The sequence below is a fragment of the Trachurus trachurus genome, assembly GCF_905171665.1.
Source record: "Trachurus trachurus genome assembly, chromosome: 17".
Classification (NCBI taxonomy): Eukaryota; Metazoa; Chordata; class Actinopteri; order Carangiformes; family Carangidae; genus Trachurus; species Trachurus trachurus.
The window spans coordinates 9280065-9297602 of record NC_139900.1 but is presented as its reverse complement, the minus strand read 5'-3'; positions in this window follow the sequence as shown (position 1 = coordinate 9297602).

The window sequence follows — 17538 nt, the reverse complement described above, 5'->3', positions numbered from 1 at the left end:
TTTGTTGTCCAAGTCATCACAACACTTTGCAGCTTGGATATTGAACTTGACCATATTGCAAATTTGATATGTTTAGTTTAGTTTATGAATTAGTTTTATTCATTGAAAAAAGAAATGGAAAAACAGTTTAATACAAGGAAATAATGCAACTCCTGAATGAAAGGGGCAGAAATATATTTTTTTCCAAGAAATCCTTTTACAAATTAGATAATGTAGCTATGTATCAAAACAAAGAAATTGAATAAAATTAATTTAAATAATGGCTGCGGACCAGCCATCAGCTCATCATCCTAGTAATAGGTCCAAAACATATGTCGCCATGCAACATTTTTTTTTATATCATTCATGGACTTCTATTTATACAAATAGATATGCTACATACAGTAACTATCCAATCCATATGTACAAATTATATGTATGGGGTTTTATTGGTTATGCTTCACATGATGTATTACAGTAATGGAGATATTTTTGCATCTCAAAGCACAAAACAACCTCTGATTTCCAATAAATACACTTTTTAAAATTTGATTTCACTGTACTGAAATTTCCTGTGAACCTTCGCAATGCTCAGGGGATAAATCTTTGATTTGTCCTATAATGTCTGAAAAAGCAGTTTTTCTATATTACATATCCAGACTGAATGCTCAGAATGATGTGATGTTTAATTGGCTCATCCTTGCTCCTCAGAGGATGAACCATCGCCTCTCTTTCTGCCAATCTGGACAGTTTGTCATTTATAGCAGTATTATTTAAAAGTTTCACCCTAAATCCCTTTAAAGGGATAGTTCAACATTTTGGCAAATTGGCCCATTGCCATAATCCCTATATAATAGTCATAGCAATAGGTTTGCTACCTTTAATTGTTGGTGCAAGCTACTTTTAGAATGGCCGAGCCAAGCGGCGAGCTGCTCAGAGCTACGCTACGGAGGCTAATGGGATTTCTTGGCTTCCATCATCAAATACACTTAAAGCAGAAGTAAGTGATATATTTGTGTTAATATAAGTCTTAAATAGTTATATCTTCCGACAGCAATCACTTACATAGAGTGTTTGGACTGAAACACGGGTCTGTCAGTCACTCTGCTCTGCTCTGAGCCGAAGAGAAAACATTTATCGTATCCTACAGTTTTTATCCAATGAGGAGAGAGAACGGCATGCAGGGCTGTGTGTGCAGCCAAGGGACGCCGTGAATGTGGCGACGTAGGGACGAGGACTGTTATGGTGCGTTCAAGGAAATTCGTATTTTTCCGACCGTGAAGTCGTACCAGTTCGATCTGGTACGACTTCACCGGTCGGAAGTTACGAGTGGCCGTTATAGTGACTTTCACCGGTAAAACAGGTCGGAAAAACACGAGTGGGTTGCCTGGAACGCTACAAAGTCGTAAGTTGTGACTTGAAGCTGTAATTTACGATTTCAAAAGCCTGCCTGGAACGCAGCATTAGCGAAAACGACCGGACCACTTACTTCTGCTTTAATAAATATTGCCCTATAATTTTTATTTTAATTTATTTAGATTTTCATTAGGAATCAGGCCAAATAAGAATAATTTCTTAGCAATTTTTGCCTGGTTAAATAAAGGTTAATGAAATGAAATGATCAATGATGCATCAGGAGCCACAGAGTGAGTTCACTTTGTATCCGACTTGTTTTTATTAGTACATGTCTCCTATAGGCTACCTGCTGCTGCGCAGGTGAACCTCTGCCCCGGGGCGTTCTTACCTCTGTCCGTCACTGACCCTGCAGCTCCTCCACACACAGGAAGCCCACCGTCGGTGGAGAGGAGGGGGAAGGGGAGAGGACCGCTCTGTACCAGCTGGGTGAGGTGAGGTGAGGTGAGGTGAGAGGGTGAGGATGGGGATGTATAGGGGTGGATGAGATGGAGACATCATGGATGATTTCCAGTCGACAGCAGCGTGTGAGCAAAATATCAAGAGCACCATGCAGCTGAGGTTAAAGGGATAGTAGCATTTTTTTTTAAAGTGGGGTTGTATGATCTACAAATAGCCCCTAAGTACTTTAATTGCAGTAGAGGCTCTCTGCACTTCTCCCGTTAGCAACGCCAGCCCATAATAGCCCTTCCCAGAGATTTACAACATACATTGTTGTGAACAGACCCAAAGAAACGGCCTATTTTCACGGCCTAAAAGAGGTTTTACCTGAAAGAAAATACACAGTTCCATTGTTCACTATAATATAATTTTTTCCAGCCCTTCAAAGTGCAGGAAAAACACAGTTTTTATTTGGACCTAACCAACTCAAAACCAAATAGGCCGTTTCTTTGGGTCCATTCACAACACTGTATGTTGCAAATCTCTGGGCAGGGCTATTATGGGCTGGCGTTGCTAACGGGAGGAGTGCAGAGAGTCTTCTACTGCAATTAAAGTACTTAGGGGCTATTTGTAGATCATACAACCCCACTTAAAAAAAAAATGCTACTATCCCTTTAATACAGATGGTTGATATAGTAAAGAAGGAGGTAAAGCTATAATCACATAAACACTGTGTTTGATTAAAGACCAATCACCTCAACAGCAGGAAGGTGTTCCTGATATTTAGTCTATGTTCGTTTAACACTGAAAAACGTTGACGAGTTAATTACAACGTATGACGCTGAAAGAGTTTTATTACACAGTAGGATTTCCATTTGTAAAAGGTAACCACGCTTTTTTTTTTTTTTTTAATGAACTGCACTTAAATGGAGATTTTCTACTTTTAACAGACACAGCACATCCCTGCTCTGACAGCGTTAATCATATAATTAAAAAAAAAAAGAAGGTATGGTGCCTTGTGAAGAACGGTGACCTCGTGCCCTCACTGTGCCTGCAACTGTGATATAACTTAAACACACTGACTCCCCCTCCACATAGGGAGATCACCGAGTTGGTCAATTTTATATTAAATGATAAAGCTTCAGTAATGATTTCTATTCAAGACAGTCAAAATTCATATTAAATGATAAAAGCCGAAGTAATTGTTTCTGTAAAAGTTGGCGTTTAGCTGTGGAATAAAACTCTTCTTCTTAAAGGACTCAAACACGTGTGTTAGGAAACTGTAGCACATCGTTTTAAATATATAAACAAAGCCGACAGTTTCCTGCACTGTGACGTCCTTTAAGTTGTGATAATGAGTGGTAATGACCTGATGACCCGGGGGCAGCGATGGCGGTGGCGGCGGCGGCGGCGGTGGTGGAGGTGGATACCCTGGATAATTCACCAGGATGAGTTTGCTGAAGTTGAACTTGTAGGTGAACCGTTTCCCTTTGGTCTTGTGCAGGATGCGTTTGTTGTAGTAGTATCTAGAGATAATAAAATTTTGTTTTTTTTTAAATGTGTCACACTGACTCTCACTCTTATGTCATGTTGCTGTAGGGCACTTCAGATAAAAGTGTGACACCTGTTGAATGTTGTTTTTTTTTTAAAGATTTTTTTTTAGAATTTAAATTGACAGCATACGTAAGTGAGTGTACGTTTTATTTATTTACAGCTTCTGCCTGAGGGGGGAAGCTGCAGTGCGCAGAGATGGATGATGGTTTCACACATTCACACTTACTCACACAGCTGTAACCTGTAGATATGTTACGTGTACAGCACACATCACACTGAATATACACTACCAGTCAAAAGTATGGACACACCTTCTCATTCAATGGTTTTTTCTTTGTTTTTTTGTATTACCTTCTACATTGTAGATTCAAACTGAAGACATCAAAACCATGAAGGAACACATATGGAGTTATATAGTAAACAAAAAAGTGTTATTTAAAGCAGTACTAAATAACTTTCAGTTTTGGTTGAGTTTGGCGGCGCCTGTGGACCAAAGCGGTAGTGTTTTGCTTGAAGGAAGACTCCATTTCCCATGAACACTAGCGTGAAGCCCTGTAAATATCCTGCATTAACAGAAGACATCAAAACTAAGTTTCTGTTTCCAGTGGATCATTTTAAAGTGAAAACACAAACATAATTCATTGCTAAAGTGCCGTTTTGCCTGTTCCCTCCTCGTTGTGACTCGCAAAAGTGAAAGTGAAACTTAAGTGAGAGCAGGGTTCCTACCATGCTCCTCAAAGCTGCTTAGTGCCAGAGAAAGAGATACAGACCCCCTCAGACCACGACAGAGGTGTCATTCAACTTGTTGTAAGTCGATGTATCATCACAAAAGTTATGAAAATATTTGATGAAGGTTGAAAAGTTACTTAGTGCTGGTTTAAAGCAGAAGTAAGCGATCCGGTGGTTTTGGCTAACTTCTTGTCAGCAGATGGAGTTAGCAGTCCCCGCCCTCGTCCCTACGTCACCACATTCACGCGCATCCCTTGGCTGCACACACAGAGAGGACCGCCCCTTTATGCCGTTCTCTCTCCTCATTGGATAAAGGTTGTAGGATACAAGGAAAGTTGCATATATATATACATAAACATAGTATATATATATATATATATATATATTTTTTTTATCTTTTACATTTTCAGAATAACAGAAAAGGACATATAGTACCTATAGCTCCCCCTTTGGAAACTATCACAGTGTGTACAATAGTAAATATCTTGTCTGAGAGCTCAAGTCTCCTGGGTTTCCCGTTCTTTTGCAGGCTGCTCCTTTGTTTCCCCTTGTAGAAAACAAAAATAATACACTGATGTTGCTTAAAATATTGCAAAAGAGTGTTTCATGTTTAACTTTATGCCTCTTGGAGATCATTTAATCAGGGCCGGCCCGTGGTATAAGCAGTATAGGCAAATGCTAAGGGCGCCGTCCATCCAGGGGGCGCCAGCGCCACAAATGGAAAAGAAAAAAAAGTGTAACTTTCACTATTTTTTATAACTAGTTGGTACTATTATTTCTTAATACAAAATATAATCCCACATTAATTTAAATGCAAAGCAATACCTATTATTACCTATAATCTCGCCTAGGGCACCAAAATGGCTAGAGCCGGGCCTGCATTTAATCTTCCATTTGCATAACTGTTAACAATAACATACATTTTGACAGGGAGTGCCCAAACTTTTGCATGACACTGTATGTGTTCCTTCATAGTTTTGAGTCTCCAGTTTGAATCTAAAAGGTAGAAAGTGTTAGAAATAAAGAAAAAACATTCAATGAGAAGGTGTGTCCAAACTTTTGACTACAACAACCTGACTAGTTTACTTCAGATCACCTGAGCGCCCGGCTGAGCTTGTCGTAGTTCATGTGCGGTTTGCCCTTCCTCTCCCCCCACAGCCGGGCCAGCCGCTCGGGGTCCCGGATGACGAACTCGCCCCACTCCCCTCCCCAGCCGATGGCCCCGCCCTCGCCGCGCCCCAGCAGCTCCAGCAGGAAGTGCCACAGCTGCACCTGCCTGGAGCCAGGAGACCAGGCCGGCTTGTAGGCCCAGTCCGGGAACAGCACGGCTGCAGAGACCAGAGGGAGGAGGAGGCATCAGAGATACAGGCAACGGTTTGAGTCGATAGCAAGGAAAACCACAAAAGAAAATGCTAATTAATGCAATTAATCTACCAGCTCAACAAGGTGCAACAAGATGATTTAATTAAAAACAACCCCAGCCTCCATACAGACCTGTTTTCATCAGAGAGGTCAGTGAATGCAACATGCTTCCACTACATCGTGTCTGTTCCCTTTGCACATTAAAATATTTGCAATTTTGCTGGATTTCCTTTGTTTAGTTTAATACAAAATGTGCATAAAACCAGGTGGCCACTTGTTTTCATGAATACAAGGTGCAGCGATGTGTGATGAGTCCACACACCGGTGAGTCTGTTCACTCATTTATTTGTCAGTTGGATGTTGTTGTTGTTCATTTACAGGAAACCACACGTGTGGTTTTAATGAAGCAGGAGATAATTAGGCGTCTCTGGTGTTGTGGTATTATTTTGAGGCTCAATTTAACATTTTTGCGGGAAAAAAACACTCCTGGTGAGAGTTTAACAAGAGGATCGATACCACTGTGTGTGTGTGTGTGTTTATGTGATGAATCTGGTGCAGCTCAGCAAACAAGACGTAACCTGTTCATTAGTGAACATCAGATGAGCTGCAGGTTTCCATCGGCCACGACTGTGTTTCGTGTCCGAGCTCAGACACAGAGACACGAGAGGGAAATCGATCTCCTTGTCTAAATCACAGACAGAAACTGAATCAGTGTGTTATCGACGGCATTGACGAGCTACTATGGACGAGTTAGGGGGTTATTTAATGTGTTTAATAGAGAGTTAATAGAAAATGTGTGAGGAGAGACATGACAGTTCACAGGAAGTGGGGGTGGTGGTCGGTGGCTGGAGCCAATCACAGCTGAGATAGAGTGAGGGCGTGGTTTACCCGGAGAACCCAGAAAGAACCCACAAAGACCGAGGGAGAACGTTTAGTCTCCACACAGAAAAACCTGAGGAGATCCAACCCAGAACCATCATGCTGTGACCAGTGATGGGAGAAACAGCGTAACTAACAGCGCAACTAACAGCGCTACTTTTTTCAGTAACGATTAAAGCAGAAGTAAGGTGAATATTTGTGTTAATATAAGTCTTAAATAGTTGTATCTTCCGACAGCAATCACTTCTATAGAGTCGAGTAAGCCGAGGAGAAAACTTTCCTTGTATCCTACAACCTTTATCCAATGAGGAGAGAGAACGGCATAAAGGGGCGGTCCTCTCTGTGTGTGCAGCCAAGGGATGCGCGTGGATGTGGTGACGTAGGGACGAGGGCGGGGACTGCTAACTCCATCTGCTGACAAGAAGTTAGCCAAAATCACCGGATCGCTTACGCTACTTTAATCAAAAAAAAGTTACTGTTTCCACCGTTATAACGCCGGCGTTATCGTTACTGACAATATAACGCGCCTTTACTTGACTCAAGAAGTCCCGTCAAAAGTCCAGACAAAATAACACACCCGTTAAAGTTTATGTTATAGACAGATTTTTTTCAGTCCATCAACTAGTCAGAAAAAAAGTTGTTTATCTGGAACAAACCAATTCACTTAGTCAAATCGCGGAGCCTGCCTGTGCGGAGGAATATTGAGTGAGTTGGTTAGTTCCACATAAACGGGAGGTTGGGTGGGGGGTTGAGTCCAAGTAATCTAACATATTGGAGTGTTTTATAAAACAGTTACTTTCCCTGGTAATTACTTAGTTTTATAATGTAGTAATTCAGTTCCTAACTGAGTTACTTTTTTTTTTAGACAGTAACTAGAAACTATTGCGTGTTTCCACTAGCACGCAGTACCTGCAACCGGGTACATTTTTGGTATCACCTCAGCCCTGGTTCCAAGCGAGCCGAAGCGTTACTAAAACGTGACGTCAGCCGACTGCCTTCCACTGATTGGCCGATGAGTGTCGTCACTGGAAGCGACGACCGACAACAGAAATGTTCCTGCTGAAGCCTGTTATTACCAGAGAATTTCTAATATTGGGACTGGCTCTGTTATTACGTGACTTTATTAAGTTTTAATATTTTTTCATGCGAGAAAGTAACTGTTTAGATCCCCATGTGCGGTTAGTTTATCCAAACGACGGCTGTTTAGAAGTTTGCCCCGATGTTTTTCGGAGAAGTGAAGCTCCAGGTCCGAGCAGCGACCGGTTCATCACAGAGGCAGCAGCCCGGCTCCTGACGTGCTCCGCCGGGCCAGCCTACCATCGTCACCCCGAGGAGAACAGACCGCTAATTAACTTCCCCGATGGCTTTTAGAGGTTTACCACCGGCTGGTTAAACTCTTAAATGTTGGTTTCATTGATGAAATCTAACAATTGTGGCTGTAGCAGAAGTTTGTTTGTGGTTAGACAGAAGAGCAGCACTGCCTTGGGGTCTGTACGCACAGAAAACACCACATTTACATCAATAAATAAATGTTTTACAATGAACCAGGCCGATCTCAGAGCTGGCCAGACTCTCCGGTAAGGCATATTGAACGGTTAAATGCCGTTAACGGGACGAGAGCATAGGAGTCAAAACGGCGGTTTAAAGCTAGCTACAGCGAGGGTAGGTTCACTTCCTGTTTACAAAGTAAAAGCACCAATTCTATCGTAATGGCTTTCCTTATGATAAAAGGCAACGGGTATTTTATTTTGTGAAAATAACCGGAAGTGCGTTGCTCACTACGGCTAGCTTTAGTAACGCCGACTTCGTTGAAACAAAATTGTAAACAGCTGGTATTTTGTCAGTTTTTCAACACGGTGGGGATCTAAACGACTACTTTCTCGCCTGAAAATGTTTCAAATGTTGCTAAAGTTATATATTTACAGAGTTTAGAGCGTTGCTCGGCGCCGTGTAAATGACGTCACGGCGGCACTAGTGATACTCAGTTGTAATGGAAACACAACCGTGCCGAGCCGAGCCGTGCCGTGCCGACAGGGCCGGCCCTGTACATCTGGGGGCCCTAAGCAGGATAAAATTGGGGGCCCTGCCTCACAGTGTATATATATGTACCATCAAATATTCATAAAACCAGCTACCGTATGCAACCTTGCATATTTTATTGTACTTTTATCAACATGATGGCGAGCAGATATTTTATTACTAATTAGAGTCACTGAAACACTTAAAGCTGTCTAATTTCACTTGTCATTTTTTCTTCTACTTTGTTTTTGTCTGAATGTTAATGTTAATATTGTGAATGGCAATAGGTGGCTCCAAACCTGCAGTATTAAATCACTACTTTTGATGTAGCAGAAAGATAAAAGATTCTACAAAAGATTACAGTTTGAACAGATTTATTTTCTTTAAATTATCTGTACAGCTAAATTCTAGAACCCTTAAAACAAAACTTCAGTTGAGAAGAAGATAGAGGATGTTGGTTGGTCAGCATCATCATCAGCAGTAACCATTGGAGCTGTGGAGAAGATTAGTAGAATTTTTTTAGCCACTTGTGTACACACAATTTAATTTTCCAACAGAGATAAACATATTGTGGCAACAAACAAGAAACTTACCAACTGGATGACTGGAACCAGCCACAGGGGATGAGGATGTGGCAACATGACATATCTAATCAGCCATTAATAAATGGGTGATTGATCCTTTATCCCCTCACAGGAAAACAGCTGTTATCTTTTCACTGCAAACAGACCTTAAAATCAGCCAGGACATGTGAACTGCAGCAGGCTGGTACATAAGTGAGCTAACACAAGCACCGACATGTTTTTTCGGCTAAACGTTCATCTGGTAAACATAACATTAATTAGCCTTACCTTGTCCTTGTTTTTTTTCATCCTCGACCTTCTTCTTTTTCCTATTTTCCGCACCTGACGGATATATCCTTTAGGACATCGTCGCTGTCCACCTCCTCGCAAATCGCGATCTCAGTGAGTGAGGGGGCCAGAGGAGAGAGAGGGGGGGAAGGGGTGGTGCGCGCTCGTTACCGGAGAACGGCCACAGTCTGCGTTACGTTTACGTATGCGTGTCACGGTCATTGTTGTCAGTTGGGTCAAGGGTTACACGTTGCCGTTGTCAGAGACGGTTAGACAAATGATTGAGCAAAGTTTGGGGGCCCCCTAGTGGCTGCGGGGCCCTAAGCAGCTGCTTAGTTCGCTTATAGGGAGGGCCGGCTCTGCGTGCCGAGCCGTATCGAGCCGAGCCGTGCTAGTGGAAATGCGCCATAAAACTACTGGCTGTGACTGAAGCAACACCACTGTACGACCCTGTGAAAAATGATAAAACAACATCTTTTAAATGAGTTTTTGTAAGAGCGATATATTAAATGTTTGGTTGTTTTACCAACTTTATGAATATCCGTGACCTCTGACCCCAGGAGTTTTCTACTGGGATCAGTGGGAGTAACTGGATCAGCTGGTCACTCCAAGGGTCGATCTGTCTGACATCACACAGATGACGCCTTTAGTGCCTTTAAAAACTCTTCACAAAACTATATTTCATCAGAGCTTTGATGAATGTTTGATACGTTGTTGCATCTGGTTTTACAACGTCCTCCTTTTTCTACTTTGAAACATTAAGCCATATAAAAAGTGTATTATTATTATTAGGCCTATTATCATTTGGACTATCCTTGGACTCACTAACACTGGAAAATGACTATATCTACATCTATATTGAGTTATTTTTAGATTGTACATGTCAACTTGTCTTCCGTAATGTCCATTTGTCCAATTAGTTTTTTTCTGCAGGGAAGTGGGAAAATGAAACGTTCACAAATTCACTCCAAAATGAACTTGTTTTCTTGTTTTCTTGTTTTTGAACACAACGTATTGTGTAAAACATCATCTCGGGTCACAGACTCCTTCAGAGTGCATGTGTTATTATTTACCCCGTTCTTGTTGTCGTTGTGTTTTTTTTTCCCCGTGATCACGAAGCTTTGCATTCCTGTGAGCACAAACTAATCATTCCTTCATTATGGGAAAAAACAATTTCGGGCTCATTATGCTGCATTCACAACGTGATTATGTGTTAGAAAGGTGCACATTCCTCACTGCGGAGGAGACACCTGTGATGACATCTCATTACATCTCATGACACTCAGCAGGATATTTAAAACGCACCTCACACCCTGATCATTCGGTTTAGCTCATGAAACTAAACAGGAATGAGAATAAATATCTTCTTATCTTATGGTTTATTTAAATAAAATCTTTTTTAGGAGACGAATAAACACATTAAATGTTTATATTCTGATCATAAGAAATAAACAAAATGTAAATTTTTAATCAGCCCTGAGTCTCTGGATAACGTAGTGAGTTTCACCCCTTTGATTTAGGTGAATTTAAGTGAATTAAAAATAACATCAAATGTGCCAGAGGGGGCGCTAAAATCATAAAATCCCAACAGGGAAAACTTGGGATATCGTTTGCCGATCAGTTATGAGAAAAAAAATGCATCATTTGTCAGAGCTGACATGTTTATTGTTGCTCTGTTTGTGTCTTCTTGACTATTTTTACCACGGCGCTGTAACGCAAAGGCAGACGAGCAGCGCACAGAATGAATATGTAATAACTCTTACATAAAGAAGAAACATTCTCCCACACAAATATACCAACCCACACTCGTGTAAATAATCAAGATGAACACACACACACACACTCAACACAGACACTCAGTCTTACTTCGACTCCAGTAGGGCGATGAAAGGGGTCCGGCTGCAGAGCTACAGCTGCACTGCATCTGCAGGACACAATGAATGGGTGGTTTCTTCATCACTATGCTCATCATCATCTTCTTCACCATCATCATCATCATCATCATCATCATCATCATCATCATCATCATCATCATCATCATCATCATCATCATTATTATCATCAAACAAAGCACAGATGTGTTGTAACTGGCTGCAGCAGCTTCACTCAGACAGCTGAATCATCTTCACACATTATTTTAATTTAATGCATCAAATCTAAAACTCATGCAGAAGACAAAAGACGATCTCCAGACTCCATATTGCACCAATATCTGTAAGAATGACCAGTTCATATATTATGTGATCTGTCTGTCTGGAATTACATTTTACTGAAGCATCAGCTGATCTGATTAGAGACAAAGTCTGAGTCCTTTGCTGTAAAATAACTGTGTCAAAGCTGTGAGACTGTTTAGTGTTTTTTCTTTATACTGTTACCTATTTGGTAACACTTTATTTGACGCCTATCTCTATAACGCATTATAACCATGCTTATAATGAGTTATAATGCAGTTATAGCACTGTATAACTATGAACACTCATAAATGATCATAATGCTTTATAACAATAAATAATAATAATAACACACTATAAAGCATTTTATCGTTATTATAAGGTCAGGTATTATAATACGTTATAATTGTTAGTAACTCGCTGACAATGCCCACATCAAAAATGCATTATAAATATAGTTATAATGTGTTATAATTGGCTTATAAACGTGTATAACTATCAATATAAACACTTACAAATTATCATAAGACTTTATAACAATAAGCATAACACATCATACAGTATTATAACTCTATTACAATACTTATAAGCCATTATAAAATGCTCTATAATGTGTAATGCTTATTGTTATAAAGACTTATGATAATTTGAGTGTTTATAATGATAGTTATACACGTTCATAAGCCAATTATACATGTTTATAAGACAATTATAACACATTCTAACTATATTTAAAATGCATTATTGATGTGGGCATTGTCAGCGAGTAACTAACAATTATACCTGACCTTATAAGTCATGCTAAAATGCTTTATAGTGTGTTATGATGATTGTTATAAAGAATTATGATCATTTATGAGTGTTTATAACTATAGTTATACAATGCTATAACTGCATTATTAGGCTATTCATATGGTTATAATGCATTATAGAGATAGGTGTAAAATAAAGTGTTACCATATATTTTTGTCTCTTTTCTGTAATTTCATCCCATAAACACACACACACGCACACACACCATCCACCCACAGTTGCAATGACCTTCCCAGGCAATCCGAAGCAGCACAGACACCCACCATCTTCCCTGGAAGGCTGAAAACTCATCTCTTCCACAAGTACTTCACATAACCCCCTTTTCCTCCTCTGAGTGATGTCTCCTCTCCTATAAGCCCCTTCTTCCACGAGCTGTAATATCCTCTTATCTTGGAGCAACAACAACTACAAAAAGAACACCACCACCCCCCCTCTCCTCCTCCTCCTCCTCCTCCTCCTCCTCCTCCTCCTCCTCCCTCACACTCCCCTTATGTCTCCCCCTTTTCTTTTTTGTGTTGTTGCTCTTATTTTATTTCCTGCTCCTGTGCAGCGCTGCACTCGTACAGGATCACTGCAGGGTCACAGGGACATTATCAGGAAACCAGGGATGCTGAGCCAAAGCTTTTTTTTTTTTTTTTGCCCGTAGACAGAAACTTAAAGAAATAAGCAGATGACAAATAAAAACAGGAGAAAAGGGATAAAAAATATTTGAAAAAAAAAACACAGCCATGCTCCTGTCAGAGTTTCCTGTGCACGTCAGTACAAACACAGGATCTTGAATATCTTCCTTTTGTTTTGTTGCCTCACTATATATTAAAGTTGGGGTGTGCAACACATAAGAATCGCAATTCTCATCTAATATGATTCAGAATCGATATAAAATATCCCAAAATCAATTAAAAAAAAATAAAAAAAATGAAACAAATGCTGGCTGTCGGCCTCCATTTCCTTAGAATTTAAAAGGCAGCATGTTTAACTGCACTATGTTTTTTAAATAAAGATGCACTTTTAATTTTGTTGCTTAAGCAATATGTGATATTGCTTTTATGCAACAGTTTCAACAATTCCATCAAAGCATGGATAAATGTTTAAAACTCAATACATGTGAAAAAGACACTTTAGTCGTTCTGTCTTGCAAAGCAGACTGGAGTAGATCATGAGGATCCTTTGCACACCGACAGACTGAAGCAGAAATCATTATGAATCAAATCGTTTTGAATCGAATCGTAGCCCCAAAAATCTGAATCGAATCGTGGGATAGTAAAAGATTCCCACCCCTATATTAAAGCTCATTCCTTCTGCACCAGCTGCCTAGACATGCAAATCAAAGCACACACCACCAGTCTGATAAATGAGTGAATTAATGAAAAAAAGGGGGAAAAAAAAGAAAAAGAAAAGTTGAAATCATCATGCCAGTCAAGCACAGAAGGGTCGACACAGAGGTGATTTTTAAAAGTAGACTTTCACGTCTAATTTAACTAATCACCGACGAGAACTCTCTCCCTTACAATCATCTCGTTTACAAAGAGTGGGGCTGATTAAAGGCTCCGCTGAAAGTGTAGTAGTAATAATAATAATAATTCAATTGGTCCTGTTACCTTGATTTGAGCAGCAGCAGCAGCGGCAGTGGAAACGGCTTCGTTAGCTGAATAACAATGATCTGCTTGTCTTGTCGGCCCCACTTCAACTCTGAGAGGACTGAGGGATGGATGGACCGAATCTTAAACCCTCTATCTCATCCCCCCCCCCACCACCACTACCCTCACCCCCTCAACCACACACTCCCCCCTTCCCCTTCCCCTTCCCCACTACCCCCTTCTCCTCCCCTCTCCTGTAGCATCCCTCCATCTCCACCCCTCATCCCACAGTTAGGGAGACTAGGTCAAAACTAAACCATCTCATGTTAAATTCATTGACAATCAACAACAGGTTTGATCGTCAATTATCAATTAGTTACTGAAGTAAATAGGTCATCTTTTTTGCTGATAAAATCACAAAGTGCTTAACAAAAGCAAAACGTGGCATAATCGTCTATAATTATACTAATCATTGGTGCATTTGTCAATAATTTTCTTCTTTAAAACATTAAAAGTTTCTTTTTTTTATGTTCAAAAAGTAATGATTTAAAAAAAAATTTTTAATTACAATCTCCCACTGTCTTGAGATTCCTGACACTCAAACTCAGTATTCAATTAACAATCTCAGATGTTCAAGAAAAGCAGCAAGTAGCCTACTTAACACATTTTTCACAATTGAGGCATTAAAATCTGGAAGTTTTTAGAAGCTAGCTGCAGATTCATGTTGTGCCATTCTATTAATCAATTAATGCACTCATTTTAACAATTACAGGGTTTTATTTATGTTTATTCACACAAACATAATTCCCTGAAATGGACTTTGGATTACTTTTATTTCATATTTGGAAAAAATAAAAGCTACAAAATGTATTAAGTGGTTAAGAATTCATTAAAATTATATGAATTACTAATGCACGTAACAGTTCTTTTCTTCATTAACACATTAAACATTTTTTCTGTGAAAGATTTTGATGAAACTCAAACTCAATTTTCAGTCTACAATCTCAGATACCAAGGAAAAGCAGCAAATCCTTATTTTTTTTTTATTCATTTGAGACATTGAAATGTGAGGATTTTTGGATATTTTTTTCTCAAAAAACAAAACAAAACACTGAAATTATCGCCACATTTTAAATGTTCTGTCAATTCACAAATCAATGAATGCACTGAATTTGTTATTTTAGTCATTAACCAGGCAAAAATGTATAACTATTTATAATTGTTTTGGTCTCTATAGACACTTCATTCACAGATATACATGAGACGTTCACTGGGAGTCGTTTGTAGCCTATAAGTGATGATGAGTGCAGGTGAAGTGCTGCCTGCCACTTCTCAAAGTGAGAAGGTCAACAGCAGAATAAGCTGAGATGACCATCATTACAAGTCACGGGTTCAAAGGTTTGACCTGGAGAGAAAAAAGGGGAAAGAAGACGAGAAAACCTGGTCTGAAATAGGTGAAGGTATTTTTCATCCATGTCAGGATTGCAGCGTATTACAGTGAAGCCGAGGGGGGAGATATGATTGAGTGGAATGAAGGTGACTGGAGGTTTGCTGAATCAAATAGGTGATGAACTCAATACCGAAGCCGCACTTTACTCCACTACAGCTGCTTTTCACTCGACAAGGGGGGGGGGCGACTTTCTCCAAGGTCAACAGGCTGTTCAATACTCTGCCGCACAGGCTCAGGAGGCTGTTAGCGGCGGCGGCGGCGGTGACACGTCTCTGCTGCTGCTGCTGCTGGAGGAGCTGACGTCCTGCTGACTGTCCCTCAATTACTCCAAGTCTCAAGTGCTCGTGTGACAAGTCTGAGGATGGATTCCTGCAGCCTGCAGCCTCCACATGAAAAGACCGAGCTCAACTATAAGTGGCTATAGGAAGAGGTTCAGATATTTTATTTTCTCATCCTTTGATGGACGTTCACATCTTCGTGCAGGAAATCCCATCAGTGCATTTAAATCTTCTTGAAAGGTGACAGGTTTTTTACAACTTTGGGTTGTGGAGAAACATTTTAGATTTCAATAAATATAATACATTTTACATTCAAAAGAGGATGCAACTATTGCCAAATACTGGAGGTTAAAGTTATAATTAAATGTCAAATGCAGTCGAGTTGATTTACAAGTGAACTCATGACCTGAGTATAAATAAATGCAGGTACTGTATGAGTCAGGATGATCTCTATTGCTGTTGTCAGTTGCTTTGTCTTCCTATCCAAGCCCAGTTCTGTTTAAACGACAGCGAGATGCTCGTTCTTTGTCATCAACCACCGGTCCTCTTGTCTGTGATGTGGAGCTTGCAGCACAGGAACCAATAACTTTATCTTGGCAATAAAACATTTGAGTCAGACTTTGAGTCCAAAGGCCACAACAACTGCCTTTAAAGCCACTAACTCACCTAGGATTTTTGTTTGTTTGTTTGTTTGTTTGTGCAAAAAACCAAACATGGACAAACTCCACTTTCTGCAAACTCATGGACGGTTTCAGTCTTCTTATCTAAACTCAAAGCTAGAAAGAAAATAAGCTCATTTTTCAATGTCGCAAAATATTCCTTCACCACTTGAGATTATTTCTTTGGTTTGGTAGAAAAACATGTTTTTATTTTTTCCAGTAGGCATATACTATTGGTAAAAAGAAAAAAAAAGAAAGAAAGAAAAATAGCTTTTGTTGTGATATTATTACCAAAACTCTGTTATTGGCTCCGTTGTCGCACTGTAAGTTTTAAATTGATAATCAGCATAGCTAACGTAGCATGGCAGTTAAAAGTGTGCGTCACAAAGTTTTTCACTGAGAAGTGGGTTACAAGTTAATGCTGCAGTTTACTCAGTGTATGTATGTGTGTGTGTGTGTGTGTGTGTGTGTGTGTGTGTGTGTGTGTGTGTGTGTGTGTGTGTGTGTGTGTGTGTGTGCCTGCCTGCCTGCCTTGTGTTTGCAGGTGGATTAACAGTGATTTAGTTTTTCTCTGCAGCAGAAAAAGGAGACAGAGAGAAAAGCTTCCAGCAGCAGAAATCCATTTAGGCTTATGACGTACTGCATCCCTATACATCCCCGCCTCCCTTCCTCGCTCACACACATGTGCACACACACATACGCACGCACACACATGCACACACACACTTATCGTCCCTCAGATGTGATAGCTGACACCGGAGGCTTTTAATTCCAGTGTAAATACAAATACTCTCCCAGACAGCTATCAATTATGCATGCTGCTAATTGAGTTGAATGTTGTGCTTTTAGCAGCACAGGGACCCTGGGTCACAACCAAACACACACACACGCACGCACGCACACACACATGCATGCACAGTTGCACACACACGCGCACTGTGGCATATTTATATATTTACACTTTTGCACTGATGTCTTTCACTCCCTCTAACCTTAATATGCTGCAGCAGTGACTTTGCAAAGCTTCAGCCCATTTACTTGACATTAGGAACATTTTACATCACTGATGATGATTTCCCTGCCGTAAGGGTCCATTAGCTTCCATTCATTTTATTATGGTATGAGAACTGGTTAGCATACTCTCCTGAAACAAGCTTGAGTTATGTACATAAATGTTTAGAGTCCATTTATTTCTTTTTATAGAGCGATGTAAATGTTGCACCTAAAGTAGCACTGATGGGATTTTGGAAAAAAAACAAAACAAACAATAACACAGATTTGATGTTGAGCTGCAGGACAGAAATATGAAAACGCACCCCCAGTGGAAACATTTTAGATGAACTATGCACTATTAAGCATTAGTTACTTAATTCATCATTTATAAAGCTTTCCTCCCACACTGATGCCATTTGGCATGTAATTT